The sequence below is a fragment of the Entelurus aequoreus genome, linkage group LG09 (genome assembly GCF_033978785.1).
Source record: "Entelurus aequoreus isolate RoL-2023_Sb linkage group LG09, RoL_Eaeq_v1.1, whole genome shotgun sequence".
NCBI classification, from domain to species: domain Eukaryota; kingdom Metazoa; phylum Chordata; class Actinopteri; order Syngnathiformes; family Syngnathidae; genus Entelurus; species Entelurus aequoreus.
Genome location: NC_084739.1, coordinates 45,403,139 through 45,430,862, shown reverse-complemented (window position 1 = coordinate 45,430,862; position 27,724 = coordinate 45,403,139). Strand labels below are relative to the sequence as shown.

Sequence of the window (27,724 nt, the reverse complement as noted above, 5' to 3'; positions counted from 1 at the left end):
GATCAACTATTATTGAATAAGAACAGCTTGATAAATGTTTGACTGGATTGATTATTTAACTAATATAGCAGTAAAATGTAAAAATCCAGAGTTTTCTTGAGCTAACATGGTGAGAAAAGTGAGCTAGCTTATTACCACAGACAGGGACACAGTTAATATGCATAACTTTCCACCACAACTAACAAACCCACCTTTTTTTGGAAATATTGGGTGACATATTGTCGACCCTTCAACTCCTTCTTCTCTCTTATTTTCTTTTCCTTTCTTTTTTGGCTGCCTGATTTTTGAGGCATGCTGCTGTCTCCTCCACTTTGCCCGCTGTGGCGCTGTCTGTCTGTGACAAATCGCAGGTGCTCTACCTGCAGCTGATCCAGTCGGACTGAACCATTTTACGTAAATAGAGGGGGGAAGGGAGGGCCCTGCAGGTGTTGATGCTTCCAAAACAAATAAAGGTATTGTTACCAGGACATGGAAAATAAAACATGTGTGATTATATGTTAGTTAATAACTTAGTGTCATTATTTTTTGTGTATTATAATTTCATCATCATTAGGGGCCTCTCTGGGCCCCCCTCCATCATGGGCCCCTAGAATCCGTCTGCTTTACCCCCCCTTTTCGGCGCCCCTGGCCCGCGGGCATCAGGTAGCCCGTAAGGACCAGATGAGTCGCCCGCTGGCCTGTTCTAAAAATAGCTCAAACAGCAGCACTTACCAGTGAGCTGGCATTTACAGAGAAAAAAAGTGCTGCACTTTCCCTCTGTGCAGATGGCGCTGAAAGACAATGCTTCTGCATCTGAGGCTTTTGACAAAGTTGCAGAAAAGTACTGTCAGGTCATAAACAGAGTTGGGCAAGAGTTTGAGAACAGGTTTTGTGACCTGGATCAGCTTGAGCCATGTGTGTCGTTCATTTCTAATCCTTTCATGAACGTGGACATATCTGCGGTCCCTTCTCATTGTCATCCCATTGGGTTGAATTTTTTCTTGCCCTGATGTGGGATCTGAGCCGAGGATGTCGTTGTGGCTTGTGCAGCCCTTTGAGACACTCATGATTTAGGGCTATATAAGTAAACCTTGATTGATTGATTGATTGATTGATTGATTGATTGATTGATTGATTGATTGATTGATTGATTGATATTCAATTTGATTATTTGAATTTGTTTATGTTACTAAATACCATCCTGCTGTGATTTTTTTATCATAATAATTTGATCGATAATTTTGGCGATGGCTCTGACTTGAGCATCTGCCCCCAAAATCACTGAGCACATACCTCATCTTTGGAAATTCTAATGCACTTCATAATGTTTTCATAGACTTGACAAACACTGAACAAGTCCAAACTAATAATAAATTAAACCTTAATGTTGTTGTTGTCCATCCTATTTCTCTGAGTCACAAAGCTTCTTGGTGATCGTAGAACGATCGGAAGTGCATCAATGCATGTCACAACAGCTGTAACGTGCAGTGCTTTAGAAAGTGCAACACTTTTTGTAATTTCCGGGGAAACATTTTGATGAAAGACTCCATGAGTATAAGAAAAATAATAACATGAAATTGATACAGAGAGAGAGGGAGAGAGAGAGAGAGAGAGAGAGAGAGAGAGAGAGAGAGAGAGAGAGAGAGAGAGAGAGAGAGAGAGAGAGAGAGAGAGAGAGAGAAAGGAGGTGTGTTTACTGACGCCTACATTGTCACATGACTTACAGGAAAGCAGTTGTTGATCGCTCTCACTTTTGCTTTGTCTTCCTGTCTTTCGTGTCATTTTTCTTCCACCTTCCAGTCTTTGTGTTTCATAAAGTACAAACTACAGGATAGTGACTCAGCGAACAGGAAATAGGAGATTTTTTTTGTATAAATCATTTTGCAACACTACAATCTGGGACAGCCCAAGCCTTTTAGGGGCCCCAAACAAAATTGTGTTTGATGCCCCATTGCAGCCTTTAATATCAAGTTTCCAAGTTTGCAACTTGTAAGAGTGACTATCTGGGTGTTATTTCATGTCTAAAGGGCTTTCTTAATGTAAAAAAAAACTATTTAGAAAGTCCTAAACCCTTTAACTATAACAATTACTACTTGGCGGAAAACGGCCAGTCCCAGAACCAAATAAGAGCAATAAATAAGGGTTTACTGTATTAAAGTTCAAGTTAAAGTTAAAGTACCAATGATTGTCACACTGTCTGCCCTGAGGTCGGTAGGTCGTGAGTTCAAACCCCGGCCGAGTCATACCAAAGACTATAAAAATGGGACCCATTACCTCCCTTCTTGGCACTCAGCATCAAGGGTTGGAATTGGGGGTTAAATCACCAAAAATTATTCCCGGGCGCGGCCACCGCTGCTGCTCACTGCTTCCCTCACCTCCCAGGGGGTGAACAAGTTGTCATAAAATAATGCAATTTAAAAGGTTTTAAAAGGATATTTTGCAGAGAGTCATTTCTATTTCTCTTAGCAACAAGAAGTAGATTTGGCTACAGGAGCCTGAGTGAGAGCATAACCCCGAATTTCCACTGAATGCGGAACGGCCGCAGACAAGCTTTACCGCCGTCTAGCAATCCCCACTGCCGTTCTTTTGTGGCTCCGTCGTGCAGCAAAATAGGGCAAACTTTTACGAGATCTCGCGAGAAATCCTGTGACAAGGGAGATAGTATTAAAACGGACCACAAAATGTTTATTCTGTCCTTCCAGAGATGCAGAAGCAAATAAACTCGGTCCTGCCAATTTATTTTTTGTAGCAAGCAACAATACGACAGCGACATCATCCCTGGCGAGGGTGTCACACAACCAGTCCTCTGCTCTCCCGCTCTCCGTATAATGCTGATATTTGACACAGGCCCATATATCCCCATTTAGCTGCCCGGGATATGCCTGTACATTAGGGGTGTGGGAAAAAATCGATTCGAATTTGAATCGCGATTCGCACCTTGTGCAATTCAGAATCGATTCGAATTTTTAAAAAATCGATTTTATTTTTTTATAAATTTGTATTTATTTATTTATTTACATTAATCATTCCAACAAAACAATACACAGCAATACCATAACAATGCAATCCAATTCCAAAACCTAACCCGACCCAGCAACACTCAGAACTGCAATAAACAGAGCAATTGAGAGGAGACACAAACACGACACAGAGCAAACCAAAAGTAGTGAAACAAAAATGAATATTATCAACAACAGTATCAATATTAGTTACAATTTCAACATAGCAGTGATTAAAAATCCCTCATTGACATTATCATTAGATATTTATAAATAAAATTTTAAAAAAAGAACAATAGTGTCACAGTGGCTTACACTTGCATCGCATCTCATAAGCTTGACAACACACTGTGTCAAATATTTTCACAAAGATAAAATAAGTCATATTTTTGGTTCATTTAATAGTTAAAACAAATTTACATTATTGCAATCAGTTGATAAAACATTGTCCTTTACAATTATAAAAGCTTTTTACAAAAATCTACTACTCTGCTTGCATGTCAGCAGACTGGGGTAGATCCTGCTGAAATCCTGTGTATTGAATGACTAGAGAATCCTTTTGAATCGGGAAAAAATCGTTTTTGAATCGAGAATCATGTTGATTTGAAAAAAAAAATCGATTTTGAATCGAATCGTGACCCCAAGAATCGATATTGAATCGAATTTTCGGACACCCAAAGATTCACAGCCCTACTGTACATTATTCTTTAATTTTGGACCTCCATAATCAGCATGTCCTCATCCATTTGTGTCAACAAGACGAAATTAAGTCGAAAAACCTTTGACAAGTTGACTTCATGTTCGTCGCCGCTAGGGTTGTACGGTATACCAGTATTAGTATAGTACCGCGATACTAATGAATCATATTTGGTACTATACCGCCTCTGAAAAGTACCGGTCCGCGACGAGCATGTTCGGTAGCGCACAATCACGGAGTACTTACAAGCAGACTCAGTGTGTAGACAGAAAAGGGAGAACGGACGCATTTTGGCTTAAAAACTGACGATAAAGGTGAAGTTATAGCACTGAAACGCCCTCAGGAAGAGGTGCTTTAAAACATGGCTAGCTAGCTAGCGGCTAACGTCCAGCCCAGTCGGCAGTGTTTTACCTACTTCTAAATCACTAATCCTCGCCTCCATGGCGACAAATAAAGTACGTTTCTTACAAGTATCATCCCTGCAGGACGAGGAATAGCTAAACATGCTTCACTACACACCGTAGTTTACCGGCATCAAAAAGTAAACAAACGCCATTGGTGGATCTACACCTAACATTCACTGTAATGATACCAAGTACAGGAGCGATTCTAGTCGATACTTCTATGATTATGTCAATATTTTTTGGCATCACAACATTGTCTTTTTTTCTAATTTATATTATGTTTATAAACTAAGGAAATACGTCCCTGGACACATGAGGACTTTGAATATGACCAATGTATGATCCTGTAACGACTTGGTATCGGATTGATACCCAAATGTGTGGTATAATCCAAAATTAATTTAAAGCATCAACAGAAGAATAAGTGATTATTACATTTTAACAGAAGTGTAGATAGAACATGTTAAAAGAGAAATTAAGCAGATAATACGACTAAATGAACAAGTAATAATTAATTTTCTACCACTTGTCCCTAATAATCTTGACAAAATAATAGAATGGAAAATGACACAATATGTTACTGCATATATGTTAGCAGACTAAATTAGGAGCCTTTGTTTGCTTACTTACTAATAAAAGACAAGTTATCTAGTATGTTCACTATGTTATTGAAGGACTAAATTGCAATAAGAAAGATATGTTTAATGTACCCTAAGATTTTTTGTTAAAATAAAGCCAGTAATGCAATTTTTTGTAGTCCTCCTTATGTAGAAAAGTATCGAAAAGTACAGAAAAGTAGCAAAATAATTTTGGTACCGGTACCAAAATATTCTAGTCGTTGCCCATTAGGACCTTTCAAAGTGTAAAATACTATCCGCCTTGAAAATGAAGTATTTTATTTTGAAATTAAACTGAATAATATAGTTTGTGTTTGTGCATGACTTCCTGTCAGATTTTAGCTGAGTTAAACGGATTTGTTGCGGCGTCCGGAAAAAAATAGAAGCTCTGCGTATATTTAGAGCTGGAATGCGGGACTGCAACGGCATGTCAGTGACGTTCTGCGGGCAGTGGGAATTGACACAGGACTTAAATAAACACGGAAAGATGCTCCAGCACCCCCCGCGACCCCATAAGGGACAAGCGGTAGAAAATGGATGGATGGATGGGTTTTACAAATGATGTAAAAACTGTATTTACTAATAATAATTACGTATGAAGAATAAACAAAAAGAGAACAATGACAACTACAATCCAGTTCAATAGTCAAGTGTTTATAATCCAGATTGTAAGGCGCACTGCCGATGAGCGGGTCTATTCACGTCTATTTTCATACAAGAAGTGCACCGGATTATAATATATGATATATTATGATGTTTTTTCTACATTTAAAACACTTCCTTGTGGTCTACATAACATGTAATGGTGGTTCTTTGGTCAAAATGTTGCATAGATTATGTTTTACAGATCTACTTCAAATTACTTTCTGACCGTTGCTTCAGAATGTGCCGTCTTATTTACATGCCTCCACTTTGACAGTGTCTTCTCCCTGTCATCTTTGCTGTAATGTTCAGCGCTTCAATAGCGAATTGCTGACAGATTAAGGTTGAACTGTGCACTACTTTGTTTTAGAAATGGCAACGGCGGAGGATGAATGCCTCACAAGAGGATAGAGAAAAAGAAGAAGCTTATTCACTACATTTTCCAGACTTATGCAGATCCTAAATACACAGCAGCAGGATGAATAGATAAGAAAAGTTGGTTTTGCATAAGATTGCGAAACAAAACGCCAGATAATATGTCTCCTAATAGGTGCCATTTTGGGGTCCTTATACACACACCATAATAATAGTTGTATGTTGAAGCATAGTATGTCTTATGATTGATTGATTGAAACTTTTATTAGTAGATTGCACAGTACAGTACATATTCCGTACAATTGACCACTAAATTGTAACACCCGAATACGTTTTTCAACTTGTTTAAGTTGGGGTCCACGTTAATCAATTCATGGTAGACGGTCTGACTACGGTAGCCGTAATGCTCCGTATTCCATCAAGCGGTGTGGCTTCGTAGCTTACAAAAGTAGTACTAAAACATTTTGACAGATTTTTGAGCGCTATTTGTAATGTTCTAGATTCTCAATGAAACATTAAAAGTTTTGGGATTGCTTGCTAACTTAGTATTCTCTTGAGTCATTTATTGAACAGGCATCAACCTGCAGTCCACACGTATCTCTTATGTGTGACTGCCATCTACCGGTCACACTTATCATTACACCATGTACCAAATAAAATAACTTCGAGTGTTATGATTTGTCACACCAGGTTAGAGTCTGTGTATTATTCTCCTTCTTTTAGTGGCCTGTTATGTTTTTCAATGCTCCCTTGGTTACGTTTTCTTGTTGCTAGGTGGCTGATTAGCCACACCTGCTTTCTGTTTATTAGCCTCCTCACCTGGTTTTGCCTCCTTTATATTCTGGTGTTTTCCTTGTTTTAGTTGCGGGTCCATTGTTCGCTACAGACGACGGTTTGTTTGTTGGTTTTGTTGTTTGTTTCACGCTACGTAGGTTTTTTTCACTCTGCTATCTTCATGCCACGCTAAACTAGCATCCAGTTTATGTTATGTTGCTTCATATTAGTGATGGTCAGATGAAGCCTCATGAGGCATTGATTTCAGCCAATTAGTTTGAGAATTTCTCAAAGCGTCAACGCATGCTTCGGCACAAGAATCGACCTGCTGGTCAAATGTATAATTACAAACAGCTGCATCTTTACCGTAGAAAGTGTGATGCATTGAAATGTTGCGTCTATTATGGCTCTTGGAAATGACGATAAATGTTTGACAAAATGGTTTTGCTTGGTAAATCAACAAAGTATAATAAAATATGTTTTTTATGTGTTATACATGTACATATATTGTGTGTTTGTATTTTGCCAACATGGTAGAATCATATGATAAGGCAGGCTGTATAATGTTTTTCTGTCACCTTGAGGAAATGTCATAAAGAGGAAGATGACAATATAATGCAACTTGGACAATGATGTACAGAACAGAGGAGATGTAGGTCATTTTTAGTTTTAGGCGATTTTTTTTTCTTTTTCTTTTTGACAAAATGTCTCCATTATCCAGCTGTTGATGTCTGGTAGCTGGTTAAAAATAATAAATACAGAATGCTTTACTTTAACAAATGTAATGTTTATAGTGATAAACACATTCGAGATCTGACATTGCCAAGAATCAAACCCACGACTTGTAAAATAAAAGACAAACCCACGAACCATTGTGCTACCAAAATTCTGATAACAGCAATGATACAAGGTGGTACTTTAATGTTTATTAAATGGATATCAAGTATGTCGTTTTGGATTCAGTTTGTTATCTATTCTAGCGGCATTTAAAAATAAATAAAAATGTTATCCTCTTTGCATATTCCAAACTGACCACAAGTCTCAAAAGCTCACATTTTCAATGGAGCTTGGACGGTTTATGAGTTGTCGAATCTCCCGGCAAATCTGAACCGTGTCCCGAAACAATCACTTGGTACAACTTGGCACCGAGGCTTCATCATTTCCGGCTCCTCCCCTAAATGAAGCAAGCCTCGATACGCGCTTTGCGGAAACGCCCCCTCCATTACTTGACACACGCTTCGAAGCCTCGGCACATTAGGTCCCAACACTACTTTGTATATTGAAGTAAATAATCATCCTGCTGGCACCCTGCCTGAGGTCCTCCGCATCTTTGGAATCGCAAACACTTCACAACATGCCAGCTTATGACATCTAAGTCGGTAAGCACAACCAGAATGAATAAATACATTAGGCGCACCACGCTATAAGGCGCACTGTCGATTTTTAGGAAAATAAAAGGATTTTAGGTGCACTTTATAGTCCAAAAAATACGGTACTTTAATCAAAAGATCCTTTGGAGTACCACATGTGGTACACGTTCCACAGTTTGAGAACCCTGCCTTGGACAACCGCATAGAGGGCCGGATTTACTAAAATCCAAATACCACATACTAAACAGCATGTGCAAAAAATAAAATAGCGTGTACTATGAGTGGGCGTGTTGCGTGTGATCTACTAACACTGCATGTGCAATTGAAAAGTGGTGCAGATCACCTTATTTAAGTGAGGATTTTGCACGCAAACGGGTCTTTTACCAAGGAGACACTTGATAATTTTTCTGCACATTCATGTTATCATGTTCTTACCTGTGTCAATGTGTTGAACCAGCAGCACACATCTATAACTTGAAACATCTTCTCCGACGGCATCATCAGTGCATTCACTTGGAATAACTAAAACGCAAGAAAATGCAGAATGAAAGACGTCTTCTCATTTTGGTGATATATTATAATATATTTCCTAAATTAATAAAACAAAAAAACAACATTTGAAAAAAATGCCAGCAGACACCAAAATGCATCAAGTGAATTAATTATAATCAGCCCTATAAGTCATCCAGCAACTATAAAATTATAAAACGAAATTGCTGAATCGACAATATGTTTATTTCTTTTTTTCTGACCGTCCAATATGTTGACACATACATGTGACAGAGGATACTCGTCTGTCCATCTTCTGTCTGTGCAGCGCGAGCACTGATCCTGCAGCCGTGTGTGGAAATGTCAGTTTGAACATCCTTGTGACTTGTGTTAAATAAAACACCAAATAGTGTTCGCAAAACAGTGATGTGTCTTGATAAATCACATTTACAATTTACAAAACAACTATATTTGCATTTGCTCCTCCCAATATTGTGGGCGTTTTGATGATCAGCATACAGTATATTTTGTATATTTATGAAAACACAGGCACACAATGGATTGCATGCCTTATTTTGCTCACTTAAAGGGGAACTGCACTGTTTTTGGAATTTTTCCTATCGTTCACAATCATTATGAAAGACATGACGACGGATGTATTTTTTTGAATGCATTGTAACTCGTAAATAAACGTAAATAAAAGAGGAGCCAATGGGAGGTCCTTTTAAGTCGCCCATTAAACCCAATAAAAAAATATCCAAAAGCGGCAAAATTACTCCATTTACATTTCGTGACTTGAATATTAACCAAGTATTAGTGATTTTGTTATTATAAGCGCTAAACACACACAAACTATCTATAGCGGCGCCGTGATCACTAGCGGGTATGCCAATGTTGACATCATCGCATAAGCAGCTTCTTCGTTTCCAATGTTCGAGAAAGTTTATTGTAGATCATAAATTATGCCTCTCATCTGGATAGTAGAAGAATGAGGGCGTATTTCGACAAGTTGGTACACTTTCACAGCTAATTTAGACCCGGGAATGACGAGAACGACACTAAAAGACGCTTGATTACACCCCTCTTTTTTCTATGTGAGGATTATGAGTCATTCTTCATATGAACAGGAATATAACAAGATTATATCAGTCGGTATCCTAATGACAGCAGACATTGTACAGTAAGTGATGTTTTGCTTTGTTTGTTGGCTCTCATGATGTCTGCAGTGAGTAATAATCAGTGATGTTGGAAAAAAAAAAAAGCAAACATCATGGTGCGTTTTTGAAATGATTCCTCCCACCTCCAAAGACATGCACCTGGGGAAAGGTTGATTGGCAACACTAAATTAGCCCTAGTGTGTGAATGTGAGTGTGAATGTTGTCTGTCTATTGTAGTGGATTGTCCGAAGCTTAAGCAGGCAACAAAAGTAGTTTAGTACAACAAATTTATTTACCCATTATCAGAAGTGCAGGTTGAATTGAGTTGGCCGTGCAGACAGACCACATGTCACCCCGGAGCAAACAAGACACACACAAGCCAAAATCACTCTCTAGTTCCGGTCTTCTGCCATTTTTTATATGTCTTTTGTGCGTCATCGTTCCTTATCGAGTGCGTCAATGTATTTTATCTTTTCCCTATCTGTTCCATAACAACTCGAATCCTTTAGACAGTCAACACATTCTGTAGACAGGTTGGCACGACTTAACATTCACTTTTGTCCCACTGGCACAGAATAGGAAAGAAATCAAATGAGCGTACATTCCCATTAGACATGCAATATAGGTCAAAGGTCAGAAATTCTACTACATATCTGTGTTGGCCCTGCGATGAGGTGGCGACTTGTCCAGGGTGTACCCCGCCTTCCGCCCGATTGTAGCTGAGATAGGCTCCAGCGCCCCCGCGACCCCGAAGGGAATAAGCGGTAGAAAATGGATGGATGGATGTGCCGCGTTTCCTTGAAATGATCAAAATATGTAAATATTAAATGTTATTATAAATGTGCCTGCTACTACATTACATATATACTTACATAAATGGTAAATGGGTTATACTTGTATAGCGCTTTTCTACCTTCAAGGTACTCAAAGCGCTTTGAAACTATTTCCACATTCACCCATTCACACACACACATCCACACACTGATGGCGGGAGCTGCCATGCAAGGCGCTAACCACGACCCATCAGGAGCAAGGGTGAAGTGTTTTGCTCAAGGACACAACGGACGTGACGAGGTTGGTAGTAGGTGGGGATTGAACCAGTAACCCTCAAGTTGCTGGCACGGCCACTCTCCCAAATGCGCCACAATGTCCCCATAAATCATACATCATGAATATAAAACCCTAATTGTTACATACAGCAGGGGAAGGAGACGACACCACAAGGAGGATCAGGTTAACATGTTTCTTGCAACCTTTGATGACTGTGTGGGCAGGGTATGCTACTCTAAGTGTATGGTGCAAAACCATGTGTAGAATTGATCATGTAAATGTTACCAGAGTTTGTTGTAAGTGCGTGTTGGATGAATCCAGAGGGGAGAGGCAAAGAGGTAGTCCGTGGGCAGGCAAGTGGTCGGGGGCTGGAAAAAAGCAACGAGGTCCGTGTCCAAACAGGGGTAGAGGATTGAGGGATGCAGTCCAAAATCCAGAGGGAAGTCGAGATACACAACTCGATCACGGGGAACAGGAAGGACACTGCAGGGAGCACAAAGGATATGAGACGCAGGAAACAAGGATGACAAGGAGAGAGAGCAAGTACGCGGGAGAGAAGCCAGAGACGGGATGCTACATTCTGGCGTAGGCACCATGGGTCCGCTGGTCTTTATGCTGCTTGTTTTGATTAGTCCCCGGTGCGCAGATTGCTGATTGCCTGCAGCTTCGCCGTTGCGGGGGCGTGTCCTGGCATGCTGCCAACTGAGGTGCTGGTAGAACTTGCTGCCGATGAAAAGCAGGTTTGAGCCCGCGCCGTGACACTAATGGAGGTGTTTGGATGTTTTTTTAGGGGCTTTTATAGGCAGAATAGAGCGACTCCTATAGGCTCCATTGTAAGCGGACTTCTGATCGCATGTATTTAATATTTAGAATGCATTAAAAAAAAATACATCCATTGTTATGTCTTTCATAATGATTGTGAACGATAAGCAAAATTCCAAAAAAAGTGCAGCTCCCCTTTAACAGATGCAGTCCGCTTTGCACACGTTTAGTAGGTGAGCTTTGCGTGTGCTATCAAGTTTGCATGCGCTTTAGTACACGCAAACCTTTAGTAAATCATGCCCAGAGTGTTTATGCCAGTGCAACGTCATATAATCACGACACACACTGGCTTGCTTGCAGTTTAGGTCACAGGTTTGTTCCACAGTCGAAAAGCCAGCAACATTTTAAGAGCACTGCTAGTAGAGGAAGTGAGGAGGTGACAGATAAGTGCAGTGCAAAGGGAACAACAGTGATGATATTTTCAGTCAAAAAGCAAAGTTTAATGCATGCATACCAACAATGTATCCAGTAATGTTTTGGAGTACACTTCAAAGACTGTGAGAGATACTGGAACTGAAAACAGGAAGGTCATTAATCTTGTGCCGACTGCTGTCAGGAACAAGGAAGCAGCCACGGCAGATCAGTGGCCTGCAGCGACGGTTGAGCTGGTTAGCCATCTTTCTCTCGCCTTTTCTCTAGAAACCACAAGAACTAAAAAGGACTCTTTTCCTCTGGTCATTTCTTATTACTGTCTGATTCGTGATAAGAATACAATATGTGGCGCTCATGCACCACACACCACCGTCCACACACAAAGCTGGAAAACTATTCAGTAGCACTCCGTCTTGGATTTTTTTTACCTCTAATTTTACCTCTAATTACCTCTAATTTCTCGTCCCAACACACTGTAATGAACATTGCTCAGATTGCTTGTTCGCTTGTATGATACAATATGTTCACAAGAGAGTCTATATGGGATTCCTTTCAAAGAGTTGTTCAAAAGACTGCCATTTTGTTTTTCTTTTTTAGTAAGTACTAATTTTATCAAGAAACAATCACTGATAGCAGAATTCGAATAATTCAAATGTTTACCAATTTATACTCTATTTGTGGGATTTTTTTCAATGATATTGATCATTGAGATTTCATTTGGCCTGTGTTTCTATTTGTAAGCGAACCATAAGGTCAGAGCCCCCAGGGGCCCTAAGCCAAATTTTATTTGGAGGCTCCCATCACAAATGTATTTTAACACTTTTTCATGTAAAACAATTTCCATACTTTTTTAATCAAACTTGAATTTAATTTGATGCATATTTTGTACTCACATGAATTAATGTGAAATAATTTTTTCAACAACTCAGACCTGGATCCAAACCTAGTACCTTCTGCCTTTCTAAACAAGGTCTAACGCTGTACGCCTCTAGAGCCACTAAAAATAAATTGGAAATCAGCCATTATATATTTTTTTAGGAATGAACTTGAAGCGGCCAGAAAAATGTTTGCTTTAAAATGTCATGTGAAGCACCCTGTCATTCATTCATTGAGACTTTACATGCGCTTATACGCGCCCGGTCTGCCAGAGAATGAGATGTAGCAGGAGGGATCTGTGTTGCTAACTTAGCCTTTAAAAAAAAGCAACTTTTGCTGGTCTTATTGGATACTTCTCAATCCCCTCCTTATAAAAGCACTGAAAGGTGGCTCCATCTTGCTTGTGACATAAAAAAAAACAACAACAGAAATAGAGGCAACAGAATTATGTTAATATGTATTTCTTAATTTGTATTTCTTTTTGTGCTCACTTTTGGTCCATAAAGTTTCCATGCATGTACGTATATCATGACCAATATTGCTAATTAGACAAGGATGTCACCCAGCACCCCTGGAAAACCCACCTACACAAATAGATTACAGTCCTATGAGAAAACACTTAACTATAAAAATGGTGTAAATGTCGAAAATATTAACACAAAATAACAAACAAGATATTATTTTTTACAATGCTAATATTAAAATGTTTGAAACAAGTATACTGATGCAAATAAAGAGGATCTAAGGACCCTACTAGCAGGCATTAAGGGATGGGTATCGTTGACATTTGAACCGATACGGTACCAATTCCCGCTGCCTGGGAATCGGTATCGGTACTCCACCGTGTTAGTTTGATAAAAAAATCACTTTTTTGTTTTTTTTAATTAAACATTTAACACTGAACTGATAACAACTGTGCTGTCCAGTTGTTATATCTTGTTTTTTAACACTTCTGAGTAGGGCTGGGCGATATATCGAATATACTCGATATATCGCAGGTTTTTCTCTGTGCGATATAGAGAATGACTATATCGTGATATTCGAGTACCGGTATATGTTCTCACGCAGTGGCTTTTAGCTGCGCGCATTACACAACAGGCTCTTCTCACTCTTTCTTGTCTCTCCTTCTCACAGAGACATAAAACAAGCGCACCTTCTTACATACGTCACATACTGTCGCGCATGCAACGTCATACGCTCTCGCGGAGCAGAGAGGTAGCGGCATGGGTAAAGTTAGCTGTGATGCAAGCGGAGCGGTGCGAGTGGTAATACGAGAGAAAGAAGGTGCAAATCTGTTACAAATGGAAGAAGAATTACTTCCCAAGAAAAACAGCATGGAGTCCATCGTCTGGCGGTGGTTTGGCTTTAAGCGGGAAGATGTTGAACAGACAACTCTAATATGTAAAATATGTGGCAAAAGCGTTGCTACAATAAGTAGCACCACTGCTAATTTGTAGCATAATTTGAAAAGTCACAAAATATCGAGATATACAGGTATATCGTGTATCAAGTATGCATCCATTTCAGTGTGTTGCCGTAATCAGGAAATAGTCTTTGCCATTAAAGGGGCGCATACTTGCCAACCCTCCCAAATTCTCCGGGAGACTCCAGAATTTCAGCGCCTCTCCCGAAAACCTCCCGGGACAAATATTCTCCCAATTTTCTCCCGATTTCCAGCCGGAGCTGGAGGGGGCGTGACTTAAAGGCACGTCCCCACCAGCTCTATGCGGACCTGAGTGACGACAGCCTGTTTTCATGTCCGCTTTTCCACGATATAAACAGCCAAATCACGTTATAACATCTATGGCTTTTAGAGAGTGCAAAACTGCGCACACAACAAGGAGACGAAGCAGAAGAACGAGGAAGATACAGCCATGGCGACGCCGACGACGAGTTAGATGAAGAAATACACTTGTAAGTTCCAAAACGAATGGAAACAAAAATTTCAGTTTATTCAGGACAGTTCGAAGGGGAAGGGGTATGCTGCCTGTAAATTTTGTAGAACAGACTTCTCCATTGAACACGGTGGCCGAACGGATATAGTCACTCATGAACGGTCAGCGAAGCACAAGACGGCGGCAGCGCAGCACCGGTCCCAGCCCAGTATTATGGGCCACCTCGCTAAATGGAGACCCGATGGTGTAACATATGCCGAGACAAAGATGGCTATGCTGATAGCTGGAAGCAACATCCCGTTCTCATTTGCGGATGTCTTCAACAAATCCGTGAAGGAAATGTTCCCGGATTCAGAAATCGCTCGCCAGTACTCAAATGGCAGAACAAAGGCTACTCAAATAGTGAAAGGTAAGTGTTGTTTTTTTTTTTTTAGTAAGCAGCAAGCACAGTACAGTTAGTAGAACGACTGTGTTTTCATTATTGTGTATTTGATAGGTAAATATATATATATATATCTAGAATTCACTGAAAGTCAAGTATTTCTTATATATATATATATATATATATCTATATATATCTATATATATATATATATATATATATATATATATATATATATATATATATATAGATATATATAGATATATATATATAAGAAATACTTGACTTTTGGTGAATTCTAGCTGTAAATATACTCCTCCCCTCTTAACCACGCCCCCGACCACGCCCCCCACCCCTCATCTCCCGAATTCGGAGGTCTCAAGGTTGGCAAGTATGGGGGCGGTTTGCATCTTGTGCAAAATCTTTTTTTTTTTTTTAACAAAACGATAAAACACCACTGACTAGATTATGTTATCAACAGTAACTTCACATAACACACGAAAAGGCTGGAACAGGCAATATGAAACTGTGCATCAGAAATAAGTCATGGCTTACCACGGCAGCAGGACAACCCGAGAGGAAATAGCCAAACAACACACCACCAGTGAATCAAACTAAATGATTTGTGAAAAGCACCAACACCAGGAAAGGGGACTGCCACTCGCTTCGGCCCACAGCACCTGCAAAACACACGAAAAAAGGAAATATTAAGCTTACCTCCCTCCTTGTGCAAATAATCAAAATCAAATATGAAACAGTTAGAACGTTTTTCCAGCCTAATGACACTGGGGAAGGTGGCAGCCTGCCTCAACCAATTTTAAAAGCAGCGCTTAAGTCATTCACCACAAAATAAAGATAACAACTAAATAACCTAATAGTAGAACAAAATTGCAAATAAAAAAAAGGTTCTAAATGGAAGCAGACAAGCAAAACGACCAAAAGACAGAGATAAGATACACCAGACCTGGGCATTGTGCGGCCCGCGGGCCGCATCCGGCCCTTTGTACGTCCCTGTCCGGCCCGCGTGAGGCCAATTATAAATTACAAAAGAAATTTTAAAAAGCATCTATTTCGAGTGTGCAATACAACGGTGCTGCTTTTGTTTTGAAAAGCGTTATTTGTATTACTTCCGTGTGGACGTATGCTCGTGCGTGCAGCGGCAATCTCAAATTACAAAATACATTTAAAAAAACATCTTTGTCGTGCGTGCAATACAACTGTGCTGCTTTTATTTTGAAAAGTGTTATATGTGCGTATGTCCTGTGAGGGAAGGCGCACAGCGACAAGTGATGCCCGGTTATCCCCGAAACGCTAAAAAGAGAAAAGTTGATGACGAATGGCGTGTTTTCAACAAGACAAGTAAAGGTAAAGCTGTGTGCTTATTTGTGGTACACAGGTTGCTGTGTTTAAAGAATATAGTGTAACGACCTGCTGAAGTAGATGTTGTCTTCTTGAGTTGCGTAAATGAGGAGTGAGGAGACGTGCGTGTGGAAGGAACGAGATATGTTGAGCTGTGTTAGTATAGCTTGCTCAATAAAAGTTTAAAAAGAGCGTCAGACTTGATGTGCACTTCTTCTGGACGCTACAATTGGTGGCAGAAGTAAAACTTTGCGCATACTGCACTGTTTGTGTGCTACGTCATCGGGAGGTACGTGCCACGTGAGGAGCTCGCTGCAAAGAGAGAGAGAGAGAGAGAGAGAGAGAGAGAGCGTTTACAGGTGCAGCCACGCTGCTTGCCACGGGGGGAATTCCGCCCTCAATGAAGACTCCCAGGTTTGATGGCAAGGCGAACTGGGAGGCATTTCATCCCACTTCTGACATCAATTGTAGCGTCCAGAAGAAATGCACACCAAGTCTGATGCACTTTTTAAACTTTTATTGAGCATGCTATACTAACACAGCTCAATTTATCTCGTTCTTTCCAAAAGGAAAACCAATCCTCACTCCTCATTTCCGCAACAGCAACGCTTCCTCCTTCTTCGCCAATCACCTTACAGGCGTACGTGCTACGTTCACAACGTTTTCTTATCTGGTTAAATAAAGGTTTTACAACAAAGAGGATGCAGGATAAAGTGACAGAAATTGAAATTTTTGTATTGTAATATACATCAGGAAGTGTTGTGTAAGAAAGTGTTAAAAATAAAACCATCAAAAGCCATCTGCTTTTGTATAAAGATAAGTTAGGTTAAATGAAAATATTATTATTATTATTATCTATCTTACGGTATATCAAAAATAATTTGAGCAAAATTTAATTGAAATATTGTCAGTGTGGCCCTCCAGCAGTGCTCGGGTTGCTCATGCGGCCCCCGGTAAAAATTAATTGCCCACCCCTGAGATACACCATAACTAAAGCATGAAGGGCGGAAACACAAATACACAGAAAACAAACAAAAACGGTACAGTAATAGTAAACTAATTATTCAATAACTAACAAATTAAACTATTAATAATCAACCAAATGGAAAAAAAGCATTGCATAAACTAAAATATAACACAAAACATAGCTAAAAACTGCATTGTCCCCTGAATAAAGCCCCCCACCAAAAAAGACTTGATTGAAGCATCCCACAAGTCGCGGTGCAGCAGGCAGACACCAGCTGCACCGCAGGGCTCAAATCAGACCAGCCACACTGTTTGGGTTTTAAATGACTTTTCAGCAGATTAACAGTATTTTATACAGGGAAATACAAAGTAAGAGTCTGACAAGACATGTTACACAACAACGAAAAACAAGTAACATAACATGTAAAGGTGGCCCTTTGGTCAAAAAGTTGCTCAGATTATGTTTTACAGACCATCTTTAAGGCAATTTATGGCCATCTCTTCATCCGCTGATGTCACAGTTGGGAAAAACGTCACAATTGGGACAAATTCCGAATGGCTCGTTTGGAGGAAGTATGATAAAGGCAGATCCCAAATACACAAAAACATGTACCAATAGGTAGGAAAAGTTGGTTTTGCATAATAGGTCCCCTTTAAGTCCAAAATTTAAAGTCCCACTTAAGAACTTTCAGTTTTGGTTGATTTTGGCGGCGCAAGTGGACCAAAGCGGTAACGTTTTGCCAGAAGAAGACCACATTTCCCATGAGGACTAGTGTGTATATCGTCAAACTGACATGATGTTTGTTGTAATATTGGCACAAATATTACATCTCTAATGGCTATGCTGATTTTAAATAGCAGACACTATTAATGATCTTGGATTGCGCTACAAACATGACGCTACTACCAAGAATGTATCGGGGCGGATGCAGGTCCGAAGCAAAAAAAGACTGCCGGGAGGGTTTTTTTGAAGGAAGTAGTGTGGAACTGCAAACTATTAAGCTGGTGGATATTTATTGCAACCTCTCAAATTTCCGATAGCTAACAGCAGCATTTTCGTTTTGGTTTGAGCATCAAAAGTTACTTTACAAGTCCAGCAGAGCCAAGCCAGCATCAATTGGAAATCCTTCCTGACTGTCTTTTTATCCGGGTAAGCTAAGCTCCGTTTTTCTTTTTTTTGTCTCTTCAGACAAAACTTTTCGTTTCTTTGGTTGTTTTGTAACTTAAGCCTTGATAGCAGTAATTGCATGTAGGCGTTCTGTTTGTTCTTCTTTTAGTTTTCTGGCAGCATGCAGGCGTTCGCATCGGCTTCCATCTTTTTAACGAATGGGGAAAGGGGTAGTGACGTATGCCGTAAAGCAAGTCAGCACATTTGTAGTTATTTGTGTGGCAGGCCATGACAGAGGTGTCATTCAACTAGTTGTAAATCAATGTATCATCAGTGTTGGGACTAACGCGTTACTTTGTAACGCGTTAGTGTAACGCCGTTATTTTCGGCCGTAACTAGTAGTCTAACTAATAATAATGATAAATGGGTTATACTTGTATAGCGCTTTTCTACCTTCAAGGTACTCAAAAGCGCTTTGACAGTATTTCCACATTTACCTATTCACACACACATTCACACACTGATGGCGGGAGCTGCCATGCAAGGCGCTAACCAGCAGCCATCAGAGGCAAAGGGTGAAGTGTCTTGCCCAAGGACACAACGGACTTGACTAGGAAGGTAGAAGGTGGGAATTGAACCCCAGTAACCAGCAACACTCCGATTGCTGGCACAGCCACTCTACCAACTTCGCCACGCCGTCCCCGCGTTATTTTTTATATTCAGTAACTCAGTTACCGTTACTACATGATGTGTTATTTATGTAATTTTTTATATAGTATCGGCTAGTAACTGAGAAGATCTAAGTGTGTTTTATTGGAGAGCTGCGATGTCGTCCATCTGAATCTTCCTGTGTCACAAGGAAGAGAAGAGGCGCGCTGTGTCAGGGTCTGTGTGGGTGTGTGTGGAGCGGGGGCGGTCTCTGTGTTTACTAACAAGACATCATGGCGGAGCCGAAGTCGAGTTTCTTAACATGGATATATTCTCACTACTTTTCTTTTGTCGAGCACAAAGAAAATAATATTTTAGTTAAATGTAAGTTGTGTCTTGGATCAAAGATCCTATCTACTGCCCAAAACAGCAATTCAAATCTGTTGAAACAGCTACAAAAGCAACATACTTCGACGAAGCTAGTAAAGAGAGACACAGACTCTGATGCCACTTCACCTTCACCACCACCTAAGAATTTTAACGGAGGGACTGCTAGCCAGGACAACATTGATAGAGCCATTGCAGCGTATGTGCTAAAAGACATGCAGGCTATTTCTACAGTGGAGTCACCCGCTTTCAGGCAGCTAATTAGCATGATAGCGGGCGTCAAACAGCAAATGGCACGAAAACATTTTCCAAGTTCCTGGACACAGTAGACAGTGAGCACATAAAAATGGAAAGCAAGCTAAAGAAGACACTCCAAACTCTGCCTCTGCTCATCATTCAGTACTGAAGGTACACACACTCTGTCAATTCTCTTATATACTCTTTCGTTCTAGACTTCTAGAGTGTTTGATTATCACATCACTCTAAATCAGTGGTTCTTAACCTGGGATCGATCGAACCCTAGGGGTTCGGTGAGTCGAGCTCAGGGGTTCGGCGGAGGTCAAGACACACCCGACTCATCGTGTACGGATACGGCAACAGCAGAAGTCAGACTGATTTGCAGGTGTGTAATTTGTTGTGAGTTTATGTACTGTGTTGGTTTTGTTGTTTGAACAAGGTGATGTTCATGCACGGTTCATTTTGTGCACCAGTAAAAAAACATGGTAACACTTTATTATGGGGAACATATTCACCATTAATTAGATGCTTATTAAAATGCAAATTAGTAACATATTGGCTCTTAACTAGTCATTATTAAGTACATATCAATGCTTTATTCGGCATGGCCTTATTATAAGCCTAACCCTCTAACCCTGGCCCTAACCCTCTAACCCTAACCCTAACCAAATAACTCTAAATTAAGTCTTTGTTACTTAGAATATGTTCCACTAGTGTCCAAAAAACTCTAAATTAAGTCTTTGTTACTTAGAATATGTTCCCCTAGTGTCCAAGAAACTCTAAATTAAGTCTTTGATACTTAGAATATGTTCCTCTAGTGTCCAAAAAACTCTAAATTAAGTCTTTGTTACTTAGAATATGTTCCCCTAGTGTCCAAAAAACTCTAAATTAAGTCTTTGTTACTTAGAATATGTTCCCCTAGTGTCCAAAAAATTCTAAATTAAGTGTTTGTTACTTGGAATATGTTCCCCTAGTGTCAAAAAAAACTCTAAATTAAGTCTTTGTTACTAGAATATATTCCCCATACTAAAGTGTTACCAAAAACATACAACTTTGTCTTGAATTTGAAAAAAATATATATATATATATTTTTAACTAAAGAAGGTGAAGTTGAATGCGCATATGAAACCGGTGGGGTTCGGTACCTCCAACAAGGTTAAGAACCACTGCTCTAAATGTATAGACTATAGAGTTCACAAACATAAAGAGGGATCTAGTGGGCCAGGCCAATCTTTCCTTTTCTCTAAACTAAAACTGGGGAAATGCGTAGTGTTCTGGGCTTCAGTACAGTGTTGATCTCCTGAAGACATGATTTTATTTCACAATTCCTTGAGAGAGAAAAACGCCTGGTTAGGCGTGTGTATAGCAGTATGTGTGCTGTATATAGTGACTTGACATATAATCATGTCATGTGTGCCTTCCTTGGGTGAAGCCAGGTTTACAGCTATGTTGTGACATGTTGTTATTATGCTGTTTGTTACTTATGTATGTTATGTTGCAGCTATTTAAAATAGTTTTGTCAATTTGTTCTGCCCCAAAATAAATTGGCCCTTTGAAACATATATTTGTCTTTGTGTGTTGTATGTAGACCACATTGCTTAGCAGAGTTCAGTGATGCAAATGCATTTAAGTTTATCAACAGATTGTATTATTCTCCAGTGCAATAACAGTACTGAAATTAAAGCTAAAAGGGCATTAATAGGAGCCTTACATTTAAAAAAAAAAAAAAAAGTAACTAAATAGTTACATTTCACAGTAACGCTTTACTTTTTGGTGTAAGTAACTGAGTTAGTAAAGGATTTACTTTTGAAATGAAGTAACTAGTAACTGGTTTTCAGTAATTAACCCAACACTGTGTATCATCCCAAAAGTTATAAAAATATTTGATGAAAAGTTACATAGTGTTACTTTAATTATATTATGGTGTGTAGTATGTGAGTAAGGGTTGTATAGGCTGGTTGGTGGACTTAATACAGTATATACATTTGGCATGTTAAAAGTGGAGGAGTTCAAGTACCTCGGAGTCTTGTTCACGAGTGAGGGAAGAGTGGATCGTGAGGTCGACAGGCGGATCGGTGCGGCATCTTCAGTAATGCGGACGCTGTATCGATCCGTTGTGGTGAAGAAGGAGCTGAGCCGGAAGGCAAAGCTCTCAATTTACCGGTCGATCTACGTTCTCATCCTCACTTATGGTCATGAGCTTTGGGTTATAACCGAAAGGACAAGATCACGGGTACAAGCGGCCAAAATGAGTTTCCTCCATCGGGTGGCGGGGTTCTCCCTTAGAGATAGGGTAAAAAGCTCTGTCATCCGGGAGGAGCTCAAACTAAAGCCGTTGCTCCTCCACATCGAGAGGAGCCAGATGAGGTGGTTCGGGCATCTGGTCAGGATGCCATCCGAACGCCTCCCTAGGGAGGTGTTTGGGCACGTCCGACCGGTAGGAGGCCACGGGGAAGACCCAGGACACGTTGGGAAGACGATGTCTCCCGGCTGGCCTGGGAACGCCTCGGGATCCCCCGGGAGGAGCTGGACGAAGTGGCTGGGGAGAGGGAAGTCTGGGCTTCTCTGCTTAGGCTGCTGCCCCCGCGACCCGACCTCAGATAAGCGGAAGAAGATGGATGGATGTTAAAAGTGTTTTAAATTGTTTACAGATGTAAACAGTTTCTCCGCAGCCACCAGCTGTGCTCCTCTCCTCACATAGACATCACAACTTTGTGTTAATCCACACCAAGAGTTACCTGCCTCAAGCATGCCACAGCAAAAGGGTAGATTTTTGGTGATGAGGGCCTTTTAAAGGCGTTGTTGAAGTGTGAAGCCTTTTACTTTTAGACTGTCTGTCTCTCAGTCATCTGGCTCCTCTCGATGTGGAGGAGCAGCGGCTTTACTTTGAGCGCCACCTGGATGGCAGAGCTTCTCACCCTATCTCTAAGGGAGAGCCCCGCCACCCGGCGGAGGAAACTCATTTTGGCCGCTTGTACCTGTGATCTTGTCCTTTCGGTCATAACCCAAAGCTCATGACCATAGGTGAGGATGGGAACGTAGATCGACCGGTAAATTGAGAGCTTTGCCTTCTGGCTCAGCTCCTTTTTCACCACAACGGATCGATACAGCGTCCGTATTACCGAAGACGCCGCACCGATCCGCCTATCGATCACACGATCCACTCTTCCCTCACTCATGAACAAGACTCCGAGGTACTTAAACTCCTTTAATGGGGCAAGATCTCCTCCCCAATCCGGAGATGGCACTCCACCATTTTCCGGGTGAGAACCATGTCCGAGCCGAGAGACCATCTTTCAAATGTTCCTGTTTTTACCCACTTTGCCTCACAGTGAAAAACATACAGGTAAAACACAAATGGATAAGACGGAAGCAGCGCGTTCCATAAGCCAAAAAAGGCTCGATAGGACCAATAGGTCACCAAAGAGGTTCTGGCACATTTAGAGAAGGCATTTCAAAAGCGGAATATGCCTATTTTTTTGTAAGCATTGAGCAGAAATTTTGTGTTTGCTTCATTTCAACAGTTTTAATTTGTTGGGAAACCCAAACACCTCCTTAAACGCTGAAGGTTTGTAGTCAAAGCCACTTTTTATCTGGATGACACCAACCAAGGGCTGTAGAGGTGAGAAAAGAAGAACATTTCTTTGGTTGTCATGTGTGTGGCTCTAGGGCGGTTGACTTTGGAGGTACATCTCATTCCAATTTTGCTTAGACATGTTTGTTCTTACTCAAATTTGGCAGAAAGCTGAAGCGTATATTCTTAATAACGTGGACAAAAGCATTTGACAACAACAGTTATCTACTTGCTGGTCCAATCATGTAATAAACACATGATGGTGTTGATTTGTGCTTTCTTTCTGCCACCCTGTTGACTGTAATCCAGTTAAATACATGATCATTTATTACATCCTACACTAAACCAGCCTGTCTGAGTCAGCGCTGCATCACCGTCACGACTCACCATCTTCATCCTCACCTTCCTCGGCGTGACACACCGTCACGTTCTTTTTTGTGATTGCAGTAGTGAGATAGAAAAACCTCGACACGCCAACTCTTGCTCACTTTTCCTCTCTTTTTCATGATTTGAGTCTCTTTTCTCTGCTTCTCTGATGGCTGCCTTCAGGGTGGCAGAAGGGAAATGAATGGCTTCAGCCCTCCCAGCTGGTCTCATCACCCAGCAACGCAGAGCAAAACAAAAGAACACACACACGCACACGCACGCACACACAAACGCTGTTGAACAACCAGGCAATGTGCACACACCAGCAGACGAGTGCATGCATGTCCTTATGAAGATAAATGCACGCACACACACACACATGCAGCGCCCCCATCACTCCCACCTTTGCACCCTCAAACTCACATCCATAAACAGCCAGCCAGCCGTACCCTTGTGTGGACTCCCACCCGTCATCCCCTTCTCCCTTTTTGCAGCACCCTCTCCAGACACCCTCTCCTTTGTCCACAATCTGCTCCAAAAATATTTGGGGGAAAAACCGGAGAACATGTGTTGGTCTGTCGTTACAATACAGAGCGTTACTTTAAAGCAGTGTTTCACAACTGATTTGTCAGCTGGACCAACCATCACCGCTGAAACAAAAATTAAAATGTTCCAACTAATTTGGCTGATATTTTACACCTAGTTGTTTACACAGTACTTCACATTATTTGAACAAAGGGTTTTTGTCAAGGTTTTCAGTATGTGTGGTACCTTTGTTGTCATACTTTTTACATGATTTGTTTGCATTTTATTTATCGTACAGACAAAAATTAACGCACAACAAACAAGCTCATTTTGACGCATATTATTTAATGAAATCAGGTGCCCGAACAAAGAATTACGATTGTTAGGGACTAGCACTTTGATAAAGAAGTTGTGATTTTTATGTGTGGATGCAAGCAAAGCTTGGAGTGTGACCCCAAGATGCAGAGACGACAGGCAAAGGAAAGTTAAAGTTAAAGTACCACACTAGGTGTGGTGAAATTACCCTCTGCATTTGACCCATCCCCCCTTGTTCCACCACCTGGGAGGTGAGGGGAGCAGTGAGCAGCAGAAGTGGCCGCGCTCAGGAATCATTTTGGTGATGTAACCCCTAATTCCAATCCTTGATACTGACTGCCAAGCAGGGAGGTAATGGGTCCCATTTCTATAGTCTTTGGTATGACTCGGCTGGGGTTTGAACTCACGACCTACCGATCTCAGGGCGGACACTCTAACCACAAGGCCACTGAAAGATTAAAAAAAAAAAAGTACTTGATGACAAAAACAAGGAATGCATCATGGAGGTGCAAAGTAGAAACACTTCAAAGGTCAAACGCACAAAAGCAAATGATCCAGCACTGTCCTCTCGATGAGGCTGACATAAGAAGCCTCCTGTTTAGTGATTGACCTCAGATTTGAAGGTGCTGAATCCCATGCCAGCAGCGGTACATTGAGGTTCTGTTCATTTTCACTTATGTAAATTGTTGATATTACAGTGGGAAGGGGATTTGTATGGCTACATTCGTCGCAGTTTACCTGACACATAAAATGTGACGAATTGGGGAGGGGGCACTATCCACTTTGGCTGCCAAATAGCAGTAGAGTGTTGAATATCTTAAAATGTGTTTTGCGGCAATTCCAATTTTGACCACAGCGTCAGTTGCTATGCAGAGTGGTGCTTTCCATCATTTTCAGCAGACTGCATTGCAAAATGATTAATCCCCCCTTTCCTCTCACGCCCCAGGAATGGGGCCATATGAATACCTTCCCTACTGTATATTTACACATTGTTGTATTGTTCTATTGTCTACATTGACAGGGGCTCGAAGTATTTCTTTCACTGCCTGATTTTATCCACTGTTGAGGTCAGCAGGTCTCTGTCTCAACTGTAACAGTGTGGATTGATTGATTGATTGAAAATGTTATTAGTAGATTGCACAGTACAGTACATATTCCGTACTATTGACCACTAAATGGTAACACCCGAATACGTTTTTCAACTTGTTTAAGTCGGGGTCCACGTTAATCAATTCATGGTCAAGGCACTGCTTCATCTAAGTTAAAAAAAAAACAGCAATATTAATTCACTCAGTTCAAGTCCAGTTTCTGGATGACCTTGTCTACCTCCGAGTCTCTTCCCAAACGTAGCAGCCCGTAACACAAGACATGAATCACTAGTTGGAGCACACTGCCCTGAATGTGAGCTTACTGATCATTCACAAGTCTGTTCAGTGTATTACTAGACTACATCATCCGTCAGTGACGTAATGTAATGTGATGTGATGTGCCAAATGGCGGGTGCCCCATTGTAACCTATAAAAATTAAATGATTAACTAAAACGAAAGCATAAATGTCAACACAGCATTTACAATCAAACATAAGGATCACATTGTTGCCACAAATTCCTCTTGACAACCTACCTTTTGACCCTTCTTGCTTATCGACATCATTACGTTTGTTTAGCTGTCATTTGTTGCGCTGTACTAAAGTACCAGTAGAGTGGAAAAACAAGTTGTCTCTGTATTGAAGCTATTATCATATGTACATCTGATGTATGACACAAAAAGACTAACAAAGTTTGCGAGTAAATGGATATGATCAAAATAGTATGAATCTCATGGAGATTTCCAAGCCAAGATAATGAGCTAGCCGGTCATGCGATCACGTGACATAGATGTAGGAACCGCAGAGCCCTTCATCACCAACGACAATGCAAATCATGCAAGCTTTGTGAGTGACGATTACTTTGTCAAAAATTATGATCCAGAAACTTATATTGTTGATCCTGATTTTAAGGAGTATGATCTACGAGTTTTAGAAGCTCTGCTAAACAGATCCATCTTTAGTAAAATACTAAGCATCATGAAGCATTATTGCTAAGTACTAAACAGGAAATAAAAACTACAAACCTAATAAAACTATCGCTTACTGTACAATGTCTTCTCTTACTTTGATAACGACTGATAGGATAGACTTAGACTTAGACTAACTTTAATGATCCACAAGGGAAATTGTTCAATGTTGGATGTTCATATCATCCCGGTTCTATGAAGTATTAATCATGATGCACACAAAGGGTTTTTTGATTGATTGATTGAGACTTTTATTAGTAGGTTGCACAGTGAAGTACATATTCCGTACAATTGACCACTAAATGGTAACACCCGGATAAGTTATAGAGAGAGAGAGAGAGAGAGAGAGAGAGAGAGAGAGAGAGAGAGAGAGAGAGAGAGATCAGAAGGCATAAGAAAAAGTATCTGCATTTGATTATTTACATTTGATTATTAGCAATCCGGGGAGGGTGTTAGTTTAGAGTTGTAGCTGCCTGGAGGTGAACTTTTTTTGCGGTTTTGAAGGAGGATAGAGATGCCCTTTCTTTTATACCTGTTGGGAGCGCATTCCACATTGATGTGGCATAGAAAGAGAATAATAATACCTGGGATTTATATAGCGCTTTTCTAAGTACCCAAAGTCGCTTTACATATTAAAAACCCATCATTCATTCACACCTGGTGGTGGTAAACTACTTTCGTAGCCACAGCTGCCCTGGGGTAGACTGACGGAAGCATGGCTGCCAATTTGCGCCTACGGCCCCTCCAACCACCACCTGTCATTCATTCAACATTCATTCACCGGTGTGAGTGGCACCGGGGGCAAGGGTGAAGTGTCCTGCCCAAGGACACAACGGCATGGTAAGAGGCGGGGAGCGAACCTGCAACCCTCAGGTTTCTGACACGGGCGCTCTACCCACTACGCCATGCCGCCCCAAAGAATGAGTTAAGACCTTTGTTAGTTCGGAATCTGGGTTTAACGTGGTTAGTGGAGCTCCCCCTGGTGTTGTGATTATGGCGGTCATTTACGTTAAGGAAGTAGTTTGACATGTACTTCGGTATCAGGGAGGTGTAGCGGATTTTATAGACTAGGCTCAGTGCAAGTTGTTTTACTCTGTCCTCCACCCTGAGCCAGCCCACTTTTGAGAAGTGGGTAGGAGTGAGGTGGGATCTGGGGTGGAGGTCTAGAAGTAATCGGACTAGCTTGTTCTGGGATGTTTGGAGTTTAGATTTGAGGGTTATGGAGGTGCTAGGGTACCAGGAGGTGCATGCGTAATCGAAAAAGGGTTGAACGAGAGTTCCCGC

General features: G+C 40.8%; 1 protein-coding gene and 1 long non-coding RNA gene across 4 annotated transcripts in view; one reads left to right on the top strand and one right to left on the bottom strand.

Moving 5' to 3' along the window:
• b3gat2 (beta-1,3-glucuronyltransferase 2 (glucuronosyltransferase S)) overlaps positions 1–26,717 on the top strand; it is a 639,688-nt gene extending 612,971 nt beyond the window's left edge. The window contains exon 5 of the transcript XR_009827273.1: positions 26,702–26,717. The gene's annotated coding sequence lies outside the window, so the exon portion shown is untranslated. The remainder of the gene's footprint in view (positions 1–26,701) is intronic.
• On the bottom strand, positions 9,742–23,687 carry LOC133656870 (uncharacterized). Of its 3 annotated transcripts, XR_009827183.1 has the most exons (5): positions 23,567–23,686; positions 15,456–15,580; positions 10,839–11,036; positions 10,153–10,300; positions 9,742–10,068 (listed from the first exon to the last, which is right to left on the bottom strand). It is a non-coding gene; the product is annotated as an uncharacterized LOC133656870 (long non-coding RNA). The 3 variants fall into 3 exon arrangements; XR_009827182.1 differs by having other exon boundaries at positions 9,742–10,300; positions 23,582–23,687; XR_009827181.1 differs by having other exon boundaries at positions 9,742–10,300.
• Positions 26,718–27,724: the final 1,007 nt, after the last annotated feature.